This window comes from Myotis brandtii, unplaced genomic scaffold, assembly GCF_000412655.1.
Source record: "Myotis brandtii unplaced genomic scaffold, ASM41265v1 scaffold213, whole genome shotgun sequence".
Classification (NCBI taxonomy): domain Eukaryota; kingdom Metazoa; phylum Chordata; class Mammalia; order Chiroptera; family Vespertilionidae; genus Myotis; species Myotis brandtii.
Window position 1 is genome coordinate 2,091,194 of NW_005357962.1, and position 14,555 is coordinate 2,105,748.

The 14,555-nt window shown below is 41.3% G+C and overlaps 1 protein-coding gene across 7 annotated transcripts in view; it reads left to right on the top strand.

Moving 5' to 3' along the window:
- The window catches only part of PSEN1 (presenilin 1), a 74,070-nt gene that overhangs the window by 802 nt on the left and 58,713 nt on the right, over positions 1-14,555 (top strand). The gene's annotated exons all lie outside the window — the stretch shown is intronic.

Sequence of the window (14,555 nt, forward strand, 5' to 3'; positions counted from 1 at the left end):
TTGTCGCCGTCCCGGCCGCGGAGCCGGCGTCCTGGAGGATGGGGAGCGGGGCGCGGCAGGGAGGGGACACTGGAACCCCGTGTGGCAAGTAAAGAGGGGCTGCCCGTTTCTCGGGTTCGGGGCGCAGCGTGCGGTCGGGTGGAAGAGAGACCTTCGAAGCCTCGGTCCGGAAGTGCTGATGTCTCGGAGATGTCTGAGGGCGCAGGTGCCTCGGCCGGGATTGGCCGTCCTGACCAGTGGAGCCGGAGAAAGGGGAAGCGCGTAGCGCCCAGCCAGGTTGAGCAACGGAGGAAACTCCACGCCTCATGCCGACTGTCCCGGTCCAGGGGAGGCGAGTGGCACTCGGGGTTAAAAAAGTTCCTCATGTCTCACGTTCGAAGCGGAAAGCAGGGTCTGATGCGTTTGCCTTGATCGGACTGTCCCAAGGCATGTATGTCCGATGCCTTGCATGTGCCTTACATGTTTGTGTTTTCTTCCCGCTCAGATTGTTTTCCTTTTGTAGGAAAATAATGATAAAGTTAAAAGCATCATTTGTCTGCTTTGAACAAGATGAATAACGTGTCCAAGGTTTACTATGGGAGATAGTATGCATAGTGTGCAAATAACTATAAGGCAGAGCACATTGTAAAGGCAAATACATTGGTTGGCGTTTGAGGCAGGTAGAGTTCACATCTGCTGAAGGGGATCTTGTTATTTGCATTATCTTTTGCAGTGGGAAGGCTTTCACCCTTGGAGTCGAAGTGGGGAGGACATTGTGACCATAGGGTGTTCGACAAACAGGGGTCCTCTGGATCTTCCTGTCCAGTGATCCAGCCTGAACATTAAATGACTGTTACGAAGGAAGATAAAATGGGAAAGTAGATTGGATCCTGTTGCATTTGGCTAATTTCAGTCACCTGCAAAAGCCTATTTCAGTTTTCCTTAACTCATTGGCAGAGTTCAACCAACTTAAGCCCCACCCCCACCCACGTTTAATAACAACCCTTTAACAATGAAAAAATAGGTCTATTTATTGAGTGCATGGATCCTCCCCTCCCCCCACAAAAAATAAATAAATAGACTGTAGAGGTGCCACCTGTCATCTAGTTTTCCATTCTACCACTCCTGGTTCTTGGGTAGAAAGTCCCCACAGTTCTGGGTATCCTTTCTTCCGAATGGACACCATTTACTGCTGGATTTTAAGTTAATGGCTGCATGAATTTCCATTTGCCGAGAACCTGAGGATTGGAGTTGGTCTCTGAGAATCATCCTAGCAGAAAAGTTACCAAAATTTATGTAGTTCTCTTCCTCCCTCTCCAGGTTCCCTTGGCTAGTACTCTTCCACTATTACAGGGTGAGACTTCTTGCAGATAAAAATACTGAAAAACCTTTCGAAGACCCCTAATACTGCTTGTCCGGCATGTGTTAGATGCCAGGCAGATTTGGAAGGTGATTTGAAAGTGTGGCACTGTTGTCAGAGCTTTCTTTAGGCACATTAATCTGGTAGTTGGGGCTAGAAGGGATAAGAGAATTGAGGTGACTTTGCATAATCAAAGGAGATATAATGAGAGTTTGATCTTTGGTGGTAGCAGAGGCTTAGAAAGAAAGAAAAACCACGAACAGGACATGGCAGCCGATTGAGCAAGGAATAAAGTGTCAAGTTCACAAGGACACTTAAGTTTCGAAAATGGGAGAGCTGATGACACAAATAAGGAAGTTAGGAGCAAAGCACTATTATAGAGAGGAAGATGAGGAAGTCCTTTGGGCAGGCCTGGAGCTGTAAACATGAGAGTCCCTTAGACTTTTGAGTTGGTGTTGAAGCAGTGGATGAGACACGTAAGGAGAGGGAGGGACCAGGAGACCCAGGCACACCCTCAGGAACACTTACACTTAGGGGTGGAAGAGTGAGGTGCCCGCCAGCTCAGGAGAATGGAGTGGTGGGAGGAAAACCTCTATGGTTAGTTCAGTGTCACAAAAGCTGAGGAAGGGAGGGAAGCCCCAGGAAGGAAGGGGTTGTCAGGGATTGTCAGCATTAGGCCTGGTGTATCAGAAAGAACTGAAGATTCAGAGCACCACTGTCCAATAAAAAGATAAACTGAGTTTAAAATGTTAATTTTAAATTTTCTAATAAACAAATTTTGAAAGGCAGAAATAGGTAAAATTAATTTGAATAACATTTTATATAATTCATGACATCTAAAACATTTTGATTTCAACATGTAATTAATATAAAAAGATATTTGTCTGTCTTTCCCTCTAGAAAGTAAGCTCTTTAAGTAAACAGAAGCGTTATTGGATTCAGTAACGCATTGAAGCACCTTTCACAGTGTCTGGGTATGTAGAAGAAACCCAATAAGTGTTGATTAAAGGGTATAATGTTTAGTTTGCACAGTTTCTTAAGTTTCTTAAGTTGATCTAAATAAAGCAAAAGAGAGAATGCAAGCTTTGTTGAATAGCCAATGATTTACAAATTAATTAGATATAAGTAGTCTTTTTTCCCCCATTAAAGATAAATTGTATTCTCCCCATTTCCACAGTGAATTTAAGACAATGACTCAGGGTAATCATATCTTCTATGTAGAGTTATTGAAATTAAATGTTTTTTTGGGGGGGTGGAGAGATTCTTTTTAAAAAATATATTTTTATTGATTTTAGAGAGGAAGGGAGAGAAAGAGAAACATCAGTGGTGAGAGAGAACCATTGATTGGCTGCTTCCTGCATGCCCCTTACTAGGGATCAAGCCAGCAACTGGGCATGTGCCCCTGACTGGAATTGAACCCGAGACCCTTCAGTCTATAGGCGGATGCTCTATCCACTGAGCCAAACAGACTAGGGCTGATTCTTTATAATTATACAAATATTGATAAGATAGCTCCATATCTACAATTCTGAAATCCAAAAGCCTCTGAAAAAATTGAAAGGCTTTTCATAACTTATTTGATATTTAACCTGTTTGTGTAATTTAAGTTTACTTATATGTTTTGCTACATATTTATTAATGTGTTTGATATTGTGGGTCTAAGATCCCAAGAGGCATTATAAAACATACTAGAGGCCTGGTGCACTGGTGGGGTCCATTGGCCTGGCCTGCGCCCTCTTGCTATCTGGGACCCCTTGGGGGATGTCGGAAAGCCGGTTTTGGCCCGATCCCTGCAGGCCAGGCCCAGGGACCCCACCTGTGCACGAATCCATCTGAGATTCATCAGTCGGTTTCGTGTTTCCATGCCTGTGTGCTGAGCATCTGCCCCCTAGTTGTCAGTGCACGTCATAGCTACTGATTGAATGGTTGGCCGGTCGCTTAGGCTTTTATATATATACTAGAGGCCCGGTGCACAAAAATTTGTCTGCTCCCGGGTGGCAGAGGGCAGGCCGGCAGGCCCAGTGCAGCCCCTGGTCAGGCTCAGAGCAGGGCCGATTGGGGAGTTGGGGCGCCGCCCCGTCATGCACAGAGGCACAGAGCTCGGGAGGTTGCGATGCCACCCTCAGTCACGCTCAGGGTAGGGCCGATTGGGGGGTTGGGGCACCGCCCCCTGTCACACTCAAGGCAGGGTCGATGGGGAGGTTGCAGCGCCACCCCCTGTCACGCACAGAGCAGGGCCAATCAGGGTGTTGGGGTGCTGCCCCTGTCACTCACAGAGCACGGCCCATCAGGGGGTTGGGGCGCTGCCCCCTGTCACTCACAGAGCAGGGCCCATCAGGGGGGTTGGGGCACCACCACTGTCACTCAAGTCCTAGTTATACTGAAAAGCATATTTCCTTGACCTCATAAGTCCTTCAAAGTCTTATTTCTCTTTAATTTACCTTTTTCCAGAAAAAAGTTTTGAAGGTGTGATCCGTGCCCACTGCTTCCATTCCTTACCACCACTTGCTCCCTGGTTCCCTACAAACTGAGAGTTACTCAGCTTCTTTTTGCCCTAAAAATTACTCTCTGAAAAATCAGCAGAATTAGTAATACATGTGTGTTATTTTATTTAATCCTCAAAAAACCCCTATGAGATGGGTATCAAATATTATCAACAACATACATTTACATATGCTTACAAGGTGCCAGGCATTACTTTAAGCCCTTTCCATACATCAACGTTTTTAATTCTCACAACGATTCTGTTGTTAGCTGCAGGGGAATTAAATAACTTCCCTGGGTCATGCAAAAAAGGGGGACCAGGATTTGACCCAATATAGTCTGACTTTAGAGATCCATGCACTTAACTAGGGTTTGATAGTAATAAAATACATAGCCATAGCCTTGGGGCTAAAGTTTGATCTAAATTTGCTAGTAGAATACATAATTTTCTCAGTGTTATTAAACTGAATACACACACACACACACACACAACATATATATATATATATATTGAACTCTATCTGATGTTCTAAGTTAACTTCAAAAGCCTGCTTTTATAGATGTGTGCACTAACAGTGCATCCTTTCTGCCCCTTTCTAGAACCTGTCCTCAAGAGTGCCGGTGCTCCAGGCCTGATAAGAAGAGCTTGCAGTCCTCGCGCTCCTCTCCCACCTACTTGGATTCTCTGTCAGTCCTACTTGGATTCTCAGACTGACAGCTTCTTGCTTTTCTTGACTTTCAAGATATACCTTCTGTCAGGCCCTTTGGGTGACATCTTCCTTTTTGAAGGTGAGCTTCCTCTTACTATAATTTTAAGTGTAATTTATTGATCTGCAGTATCGCCACTAAATATTTTACTATTGGGGCCTACCGTTTGTGAGCAAATTTGGGAATGATTTTATTTTGGAAACAAATGCAAATCAGTCACCTCACACCAGTGGAAAACCAGACAAGAGATTCTGATATTTTAAAGGATTTTTGTGATAAAACCCTGGGAGTGTTTTGAGTTTGTTTGTTTGTTTATTGGATGAATATAAGCTTAGGGTTTAATACATTTCATATACATATATGTGTATATGACATTTATGTCGTTATAAATTAAATTGTATTACCAACCAGACTTCACAGATGTGAGGTCAAAATGTCTTTTCTGATGGATAGAGAAAAATGTTGCAAAAGATACTTTTTTTTTTTTCATTTTAGCATTATCTCTAGCCATGATTTACTTACTGGGCCTAACTAAAGACTAACCAGTAAAAAGTCTACAGAAGGTATTTAAGCATTGAATAAAATAGCCTTTGTATTCCTTATTCTCCAACTAAAGTGGATGACAGCTTATGGACAGCTTTAATAGAGCTAGACAATGCAAAATTTAGGAAATTAAGCTTGAAATTACATTTATGTACCAGAAACCCAAAGAGATGTATCCATTAATAGTAACTGATGATAAGTAAGGTACCGCTTATTAGCTATGTGATTGGCTGGCTTGTTTAAGTTCACACAGAGGATTATGAATTGATTTGGTATACCATAGACCTTCCTTGACATTGACATTCATTTGCCATATACTTTTGACCTGAAATAAAGAGGTGATTTTTCCTATATTTTGCTTACTTGATGTATTTTTAAAGAAATTTTTAGTGGTCTGTATTTGTGGAAAAATAACATAATGATATTTGGGTTCCAAATATAATGTGATGGGCTGTCACATATCTTTATATCTTCAAAATCATTTAGTGAAAAGATATTATGATAAATTATTAAAACCTTACCTGGTCTTTTTTATACTGTTTTTAATATTTACGATGAAGGAGAAAACGTAGGGATCTCTGCATGGGTGGAGTTCAATGGATATATTTACAATTTGAGTGATAATTAGGTAAACTGAGTGTGTTTCTAAAGAAGAAGAGTCTGGAAGTCATATGATTTTTATGAAAGAGAAAAGCAATATGTATTTTTATAACATACTATCTAATCACTAAATTAGATAGTAGTAGAAAATCAATTTTACATGTTTTTTGTTTTGTTTTGCTTTTTGGTAAACTCATTATTTAAAAATCTTTTATGTAAGCAATAATTTATATATTTAATATACTTTTAAGTACATGTGCTCAATGGTTATCAAATTTATCAAATAGCTTATTCTCTTTTTTCACTTGTGCTTCCTTTACAATTAGAATCCATATCATTAATGAAAATACTTCTCTGAGGACAGATTTCTTTTAAAAACATAGTTAGAGGAGGAAAACTCCATAGATGTTTGGAAATAGCTGTTGGAATGATTATGTTTGGAAATAGCTGTGGAATCCTAGGCAGCTTAGATAGAGGTTATGCAGCAATGGAAGTTGAAGGGGAAGGAGGCATTCTATAGACAGGAAAAGCCTCTACTAAATAGGCTGTTAAAAAATCATCTTTTGTTTTTCAGTTATAGTTGACATACAATATTCTATTAGTTTTGGGTGTAGACTCCAGTGATTAGACATTATATAGCTTACTAAATGATCATCCTGATAAATCTTGTACCCACCTGACACCATACATGGTTATCAGAATACTAGAGGCCCGTTGCATGAAGAGATTTGTGCAATAGGCACTTCCTTCCCCTGGCTACCGGCACTGGTTTTCCTCTGGCACCCGGGACCCAGGCCTTTGGTCCGGCTGCAGCAGAGAAGCCAAGTCTCTTCAGTCTTCAGTCTTCAGTCTTCAGTCTTTAGTCTTCAATCTTTAGTCTTCAGTCTTCACTCTGGCTGGAGCCTTCAGTCTTCACTATGTGCCTGCATATGCAAATTAACTGCCATCTTTGTTGGGTTAATTTGCATAGTTGCTCTGATTGGCTGGTGGGCGTAGCGGAGTGACACCAATTTGCATGTTTCTCTTTTATTAGTGTGTGTATGTGTGTATGTATATATATATGTATGTATATATAGAGATAGATAGATAGATGGTACTTGCATCATATTACTTTATAAAACCTGAAAAATAATATGAATTCTAAACACATTTAGTTCTAAGGGTTTCAGATAAAGGATTCTGGACTTGTAAGTTTTTGTTAATTTTTATTGTTCCGAGTCCACATAACCATTATTATTTAAAAATAATTACGATAACTATATAACAGACTCCCTCAAAACTCAGTGCCTTAGAGCACTCAAGGCTCTGCTTCAAGATAGAGATCTGTGGATCAGCTAGGGCAATTTTGCTTTGCATGTCTTATTCTGGGGCCAGACTGAAGGGACCCATGGTAAGCTCTTCTCAAGGCAACAGCAGAAGTACAAGAAGGCAAGGCCTACCTACTACACAGCACAGTTCAAGTGTCTGCTTGTGCCACATCTGCTAAGATCTCATTGACCAAAGCAAGTCATATTGTTATTGATGGAAGTGGGTAGAAAATAGTCCACCAGTGGAAGTGGGAGATCCCTTTCTCCACTGGGTGCTTGCGGTCGGGTTCTTATGGTATCTTGAAAAAAAGAATTTTCTAAGACTGGCATGGGAGGATGAATGATCTGTATTTGTGTGGAGTTACATCCCTGGGTTTCAAAAGTCCCATTTCCCTTAAGCCAGTCCTGAAAGTGTTGTAGCTGAGCTGGAAGCAAAGCCAGTGTCCAGAGTGTCCATTCTATTGTGGAGCTGGGTCCAGTGTAACACCAGGCTAGTTATAGTCCATTGTGTGTGGCCATGTGGACAAATGCAGGGGAGCATGCCCTCTACAGCAAGGGAGCCAGGAGCCCAGCACACAAGAGAGAGTAAACCTTTTTGGTTTAGGAGTTGAAATAGCTGAAATCTTCCCTCACTTGCAGCGGCCATGCTTACTCTGGCCAATGAGCTTTTCCCAGGTGGGACTGGCAGACAGGTACCTTCCCTATTTCATCCAGACTTTACTAGGCATGTGTCTATTTGGCCTTTCCTTTGCTCCTTCCCTGTTAATTAATAACCAGGTTATTTACAACAGTATCATTATGATTGTGCCCAAAGGCATGGGTGGGTAGTATACTATACCCAGCTTGAGGCCAAAGCAAGACACAGAGCCAAGCCTAACATCACTGGAGAGGGGAAGTATATTTTTCTCTTGGGGATGCTAGAGTGGATATTTGCTAAATAATAGTGTAATCTACCACAGATGGTTCACAGAAGTGGAGTGGGATGGAAGGAGGAAAAAAATCACCAAATAGGCTATATCACTATCCTTGCTCTTTTTAGAGTCTACCACTTTTACAAAGCCTCTTGTAGGGAATGGGGAAATTATTTGCTCTTAAAATTCAGAGGAGTCTTTTCAGGATGCATTCCTAAAACTTGAAATTAATTTCAAATTATTTTTATAAATTTTGGAGATTGGTTGCATTTATTGTTGGATGTGAGCTTTTATCTTTTTTTTTTTTTTTAATATATTTTATTGATTTTTTACAGCGAGGAAGGGATAGAGATAGAGAGCCAGAAACATCGATGAGAGAGAAACATGGATCAGCTGCCTCCTGCACACCCCCTACTGGGGATGTGCCCGCAACCCAGGCACATGCCCTTGACCGGAATCGAACCCGGGACCCTTCAGTCCGCAGGCCGAGGCTCCATCCACTGAGCCAAACTGGTTTCGGCAGATGTGAGCTTTTAAAAACAAATAGAGGGTCTCCAAACCCATCCATATAATCAGAACTTGGGCTGCTTGTCCAGGAAGAAGCTGTCAAAGTAAAATTAAGCTCTGGCCAGTGTTGCACAGTTGGTTGAGCGTCGTCCCATGAACCCAGAGGTTGCCAGTTTGATTCACAGTCAGAGCGAGCACATGCCCGGTTGTGGGCTCAGATCCCCAGTACAAGGTGTGCCAGGAGGCAGCTGATCCATGTTTCTCTCTCATCCATATTTCTCTTTCGCCCTCTCCCTTTCTCTCTCTAAAAATCTATTTAAAAATATTAATCAAATTAACAAACATTAAGGTTGACTAAGTACTTGTGTGGAAAAAGAATAAATCACAAGCTTATTTGACATTTGAAAACTTCTTAGCATTACAATACAAAGACACTTCTAAAAAATAGTTTTGGTCATTTTCTAAGTGAAGGAGAAACCAATCAAGTGGCTAGAATCATTAAAACAAGCCACAAGCCCTTTGCTCTTGAGAAGATCATGATAAAATGTTTCCATGAAGATATTTGTTTCTGTGAAGTACAAATTTTGTTTACATTTATCACTGAGAGTAAAGAAAGAAAATGGTATCAGTAATTAAGTAAACATGCTATAAGACTTTGAGGTTTAGTTGTTACGAGGATGTAGTGAAAGAAATACACTTTTCTGTTGGTGCTTCCTTAAATGGGATTTTTTTATAAACTTATTTTCGATTCTAAACATTGCTCCTGTGATACTTTCTCAGGTGCTCATGGATAGAAGATTTTCTGGTTAAGTTTTTCTGTTGAGCACATCTAAGTTTCAATATTATTTGTATCCTCTTGTTTTTAGTCTCTTCGTATATAGAAATTATAGTTGCCCATCAGAAAAGGATTTCTTTTTCCTTTTTCCTTTATCTGATTGAACAAGTGTCTTGAGGAAAAGGAAATGGATGGCAGTGAATTCAAATATGCTCTATCAGTCTCAGAAAATCTTTAGCAGGTGGCCAGAGAGAGAAAACACCAAAATCCACTTCTGTCCCCACTCCCACTCCCTCTGCAATCCAGGTCACATGAAATATTCTCATTCCCAACAACTATCTTTTCTTGTTCTCAGGGCACTGCTAAGAATGTTATAAAGTCCACTAGTGTCTTCTGCCACGATGCTTTAACAGTGGGGTCATTGGCCTTCTCCACGGAGTCATCAATTGTTTCCAGCTGTTACTGGACCAGAATCAAATCTGCCTCTGCCTGCTCCTTTCTTTGTACCAACAGTGTTCGTTTGTTCGCCAGGCCTGAGTGAAGACCTAGCTTGACCCTGTTGCCTGTCTCTTCTTCATATTGAGCTCCATGTACAGAGCAGCTCTTCCGGGGAGGGTTGCCTTGTAGTGTTTTGATCTTCAAAGCGTTAGTGGAAGCCTGAGCTTTCTCTGGGTGAACTGGAAAAGACCTGGACTGGGCATCAGAAGACCTGGGTTCTGGAACCGGTGTTATTTCCTCCATAATCATGCACTGGCAAATTCTTTTACCTTTCCTGAGCCTTAGTTTTTCACATGTAAATGTGATGGATGTGCCTTTGAAAATAGGATTGGGATATGCTAAAGTGATTACTGTATTGCTGATTTTTGCAAGATTTGTCTGAGAAAGCTCCAGTATGATAATCAGTTTGAATGGTTTCTTCTAATAGCTGAAAAGATCCTATAAGCATAAGGCTAATAATGGAAACTTCTTCAAACAACCATATTTTTGACCAGCTAGTGTGGTTCAGTGGTTGCGCATCGATCCATGAACCAGGAGATCATCAGTTTGGTTCCAGGTTTGGGCTCAATCCCCGGCAGGGGGCATGATGATGTTTCTATGTATCTCTCCCTTTCCCTTCCCCTCTCTCTAAAACTAACAAATAAATGAAAATACAATAAAAAATAAAATGACTATATTCTCATTATAGCTTATCTTTTTTTTTAAGTCTCACCTGAGGATATGTTTATTGACCTTAAAGAGAGGAAGAGAGAGAAATTGAAAGAAAGAAATCAATGTGAGAGAGAAACATTGATCTGTTGCCTCCCATACATGCCCCGACCAGGGATCGAACTTCTGTGTACCACACTGTTTTCCTATGTGGACTGGGTAAAGTGAACATATATAATTAAATCTCAGTGTCTGTCTTTCAGTTTTGATATAAGTAGATAGCCAGTAAACGGCTATTTAGTGAATGAATAATCACTTTTCTTCTCGCTCTCTTTTTTAAATATATATATATACTAGAGGCCCAGTGCATGGATTTGTGCACATTGAAAGGAAATTAATTAGAAGGTGGCCGGCGGGGCGGGACTGGGTGAGATGGCCGGACAAGCCCTGGAGCCAACCTCCCATGGTCCCTCCCAAGCCGGCCCTAGGCCGGCTGCACCTGGGGCGGCACGGGGCTTGAAGAGTGTCTGTGGAGTGAGCAGGGTCCCTCCAGGAGGTGGGGTCCTTCAGCCTGGCCTGCGGGGATTGGGTCAAAACTGGCAGTCAGACATCCCCTGAGGTATCCCAGAGTGTGAGAGGGCACTCTGCAAAGTTGCTGTCGCTCGGCAGCTCCTGTGTTGAGCGTCTGCCCCCTGGTGGTCAGTGTGCTGTCATAGTTACCAGCCAGTCGGCTGGTCACTTAGCCTTTTATATATATAGATATATTTTATTTTTTAAATTGATTTCAGAGGGGAAGGGAGAGAAAGAGAGAGTTAGAAACATCAATGATAAGACAGAATCATTGATCGGCTGCTTTCTGCACACCCCACACTGGGGATCGAGTCCACGACCTCGGCATGTGCCCTGACTGGGAATTGAATCACCTCTTGGTTCATAGGTCAATGCTCAACCACTCAGCAACACCAGCTGGGCTTTTCTTCTCCTTTTTACGTGTAAATGTAATACACTTTATTTACTTTTGTGCATTGCTCTTTCTTGCCCTTTACTTTCATTTGGCTAACACTGTCTTACTTACTTGATTTGTTTCTGAAGGATCATATGAGAATATTAATGACAGATTTCTAAGGATTTTTCTGTAATAGAGCTATATTTTCAATGATTTGATATAGTCTTCAGAACCATCAGTGGAGGTAATCAATTGCAACTTTTTCTCTTTGCCATCCTCTGGCATTTGTGGGTTAGCTGAGTTGGTAGGTGCTGTACAAATTTATTGTGGAAAAGAAGGGAATAATATATGCTCTGTTTGCTGATCATTATTACATTCATATTAAAATTTTAATTAGATAATTAACTTTTAAAAATCTAGAAGCATAGTTCAGAACATTTACTTTGAGTACTTAGAAAATATAACTGTTCTGTTGGAATCCATCTATCTTTTGAGTAAACTAGCATACATATTGCTAATTCCTAATTTTACTTATTTTAAAAGACAGGACCAAAAGTATGAGTAACCCTAGATATAGGTTTATTCCCACAAAAATCAATTACAAAAAAATTTTCCCATTGATTTTTTTTCCCAGAGAGAGTGGAAGGGAGGGCAGAGAGGGGGAGAGAGAGAGAGACATTGATGTGAGAGAGACACATCAACTGGTTGCCTCCTGCATACGCCCCCAGACCTGCAACCAGGTATGCACCCTTGACTGGGATTTGAACCCATGACCCTTCAGTGCGCAGGCTGATGCTCTAAACACAGCCATGCGGGCCAGGGTCAATTTAAATTTTTAATTGGAGTATATAGAAATGTGCTCACAGATCATAATTGTGTACAGCTTAGTGCATTTCACAGACTGAAACCCCTGTGTAACTACCACTCAGATCAAGAAACAAAACATTAACATTCTCCTCCAAAGTTTCCCATGTATCCCCTTCCAGTGAATAACCCTCATAAAAGTAACCATTATGTCTATTTTTATTTATTTTAAAGGAAATTTACATTAATTATATCTTATTAAATTAACATTAATTTGCAATCCCCTGATCCCAGGCCAGCTAACTGTGGGCCAAAATTGGAGGGGAGGAGAAAGATAGGCATGGATACATGGAAGCATGTAAGATAGAAGGGAAAGGATATCTTCATTAAAAGTTCGTCATGCCCTGGTCAGTGTGCGCAATAGTTAGAGCACACACTTCCTGAAGGGTCTCAGGTTTGATTCCTGGTCAAGAGCGCATACCTGGATTGCAGGTTTGATCCCCAGCCCTGGTCAGGGCACATTCGGGCGGCAACCAATGGATGTGTCTCTCACATCGATATTTCTCTCCCTCACTTTCCCTCCCTCCCTTCCACTCTCTCTAAAATTCAGTGGAAAAAATATCCTCAGGTGAGGATTAACAACACCAAAAAAAAATTTGTCATGTTTTGAGTGAGCCAAATATAGGTAACGAAGGGTTAATTTGAACTTGATACCTTTACTAGAAGAAAAAGTTACTTTTATGTGTTTTTCTTTTATGAAAACTCATTATAATAAAAATAGTGGAGAATTTAGGAAGTAGAGGATCCTGAAAAGTGGACATGATACCAGATGTTGACAAAATGCTTTCATGTAAATATGTACATGGTAATGTTATAGATACTATATATGAATTAGAGTTCTGCTTAGGTTTGCAAACAGATTTTTTTTCCTTTTACATTTCTGAAGATTTTCTATGAAAAGGAAAGTTAAAATAAATAACTGGCTGTTGGAGATTAAGGTAGACAGGCAAATTGGAATGTGTCCCTGAGAAGGGTGAACTCTGGGACAGAGCGATACATGTAAAGAAGGCTGTACTTGGATACAAAGGAGAGGCCTGAGGCTGGGAGTCAGAAGTCTTTAATTTTTGTCCTGGTCTGACCAATTGTGATTTTTAACCAAGTCACTGAACTTGGGCCCCTTCTGCTTTTTAAAAATATGTATGTGTTTTGTTTTGTTTTAATATCTTTTATTGATTTTTTACAGAGAGGAAGGGTGAGGGATAGAGAGTTAGAAACATCGATCAGCTGCCTCCTGCACACCCCCGACTGGGGATGTGCCCACAACCAAGGTACATGCCCTTGACTGGAATCGAACCTGTGACCCTTCAGTCCACAGGCCGATGCTCTATCCACTGAGCCAAACCAGTTAGGGCTGTATGTGTTTTTAAAAAAATATGATTTTATTAATTTTAGGAAGAGGGATAGAGAGATAGAAACATCGATCAACTTCCTCCTGTATGCCCCGAGCCCACAACCCAGGTATATGCCCTGACGGTAATTGAACCAGTGACCTTTTAGTTCATGGGTCGATGCTCAAGCACTGAGCCACCCCGGCCAGGCATAAAAAGTGTATGTTGCCTTAGCTGATTTGGCTCAGTAGATAGAGCGTCGACCCACGGACTGAAGGGCCCCGGGTTCCATTCCCGTCAAGGGCATGTACCTCAGTTGCAGGCTCGATCCCCGGCTCTGGTCAAGGTGCTTGTGGGAGGCAACCAATCGATGTGTCTCTCGCATTGATGTTTCTGTCTGTCTCTTCCCCACCCTTCCACTCTCTTTAAACAAAATCAATGGGAAATGATCCTCTGGTGAGGATAAATAAAAAAAATATGGATGTTACCTGTTTACCCGGCCTTTGGCAAAATTAAAATCACTAAACAACCCTGGCTAGTGTGGCTCAGTTGGTTGGATGTTGTCACATTTACCTAAAGGTTGCTGGTTCCATTCCTGGTCAAGACACATTCCTGGATTGCTGGCTTGATCCCTGGTTAGTGGGTGTGTAGAGGCAGTTGATCAATATTTCCCTCTCACATTAATGTTTCTCTCTCCCCCTTCCTGTCTCTCAAAAAAAAAAAAAAAAAAAGGAAAGAAGAAATGTCGATGAGAACATTCTTTAAGATTATTCAGTTCCCTTTGTTCTAAATCTGAAATCATTGATTATCTTTGTGATTGAAAAATACTTTTTTCGTCCTGACCGGTTTGGCTCAGTGGATAGAGCATTGGTCTGTGGACTGAAGGGTCCCGGGTTCGATTCTGGTCAAGGGTATGTACCTTGGTTGCACACATCCCCAGTAGGGAGGGTGCAGGAGACAGCCGAATCGATGTTTCTCTCTCATCGATGTTTCTAACTCTCTATCCCTCTTCGTCTCCCTTCCTCTCTGTAAAAAATCAATAAAATATAAAAAAAATTTAAAATAGATCTACTCATTACCAAAGAGGTATCTTGAGT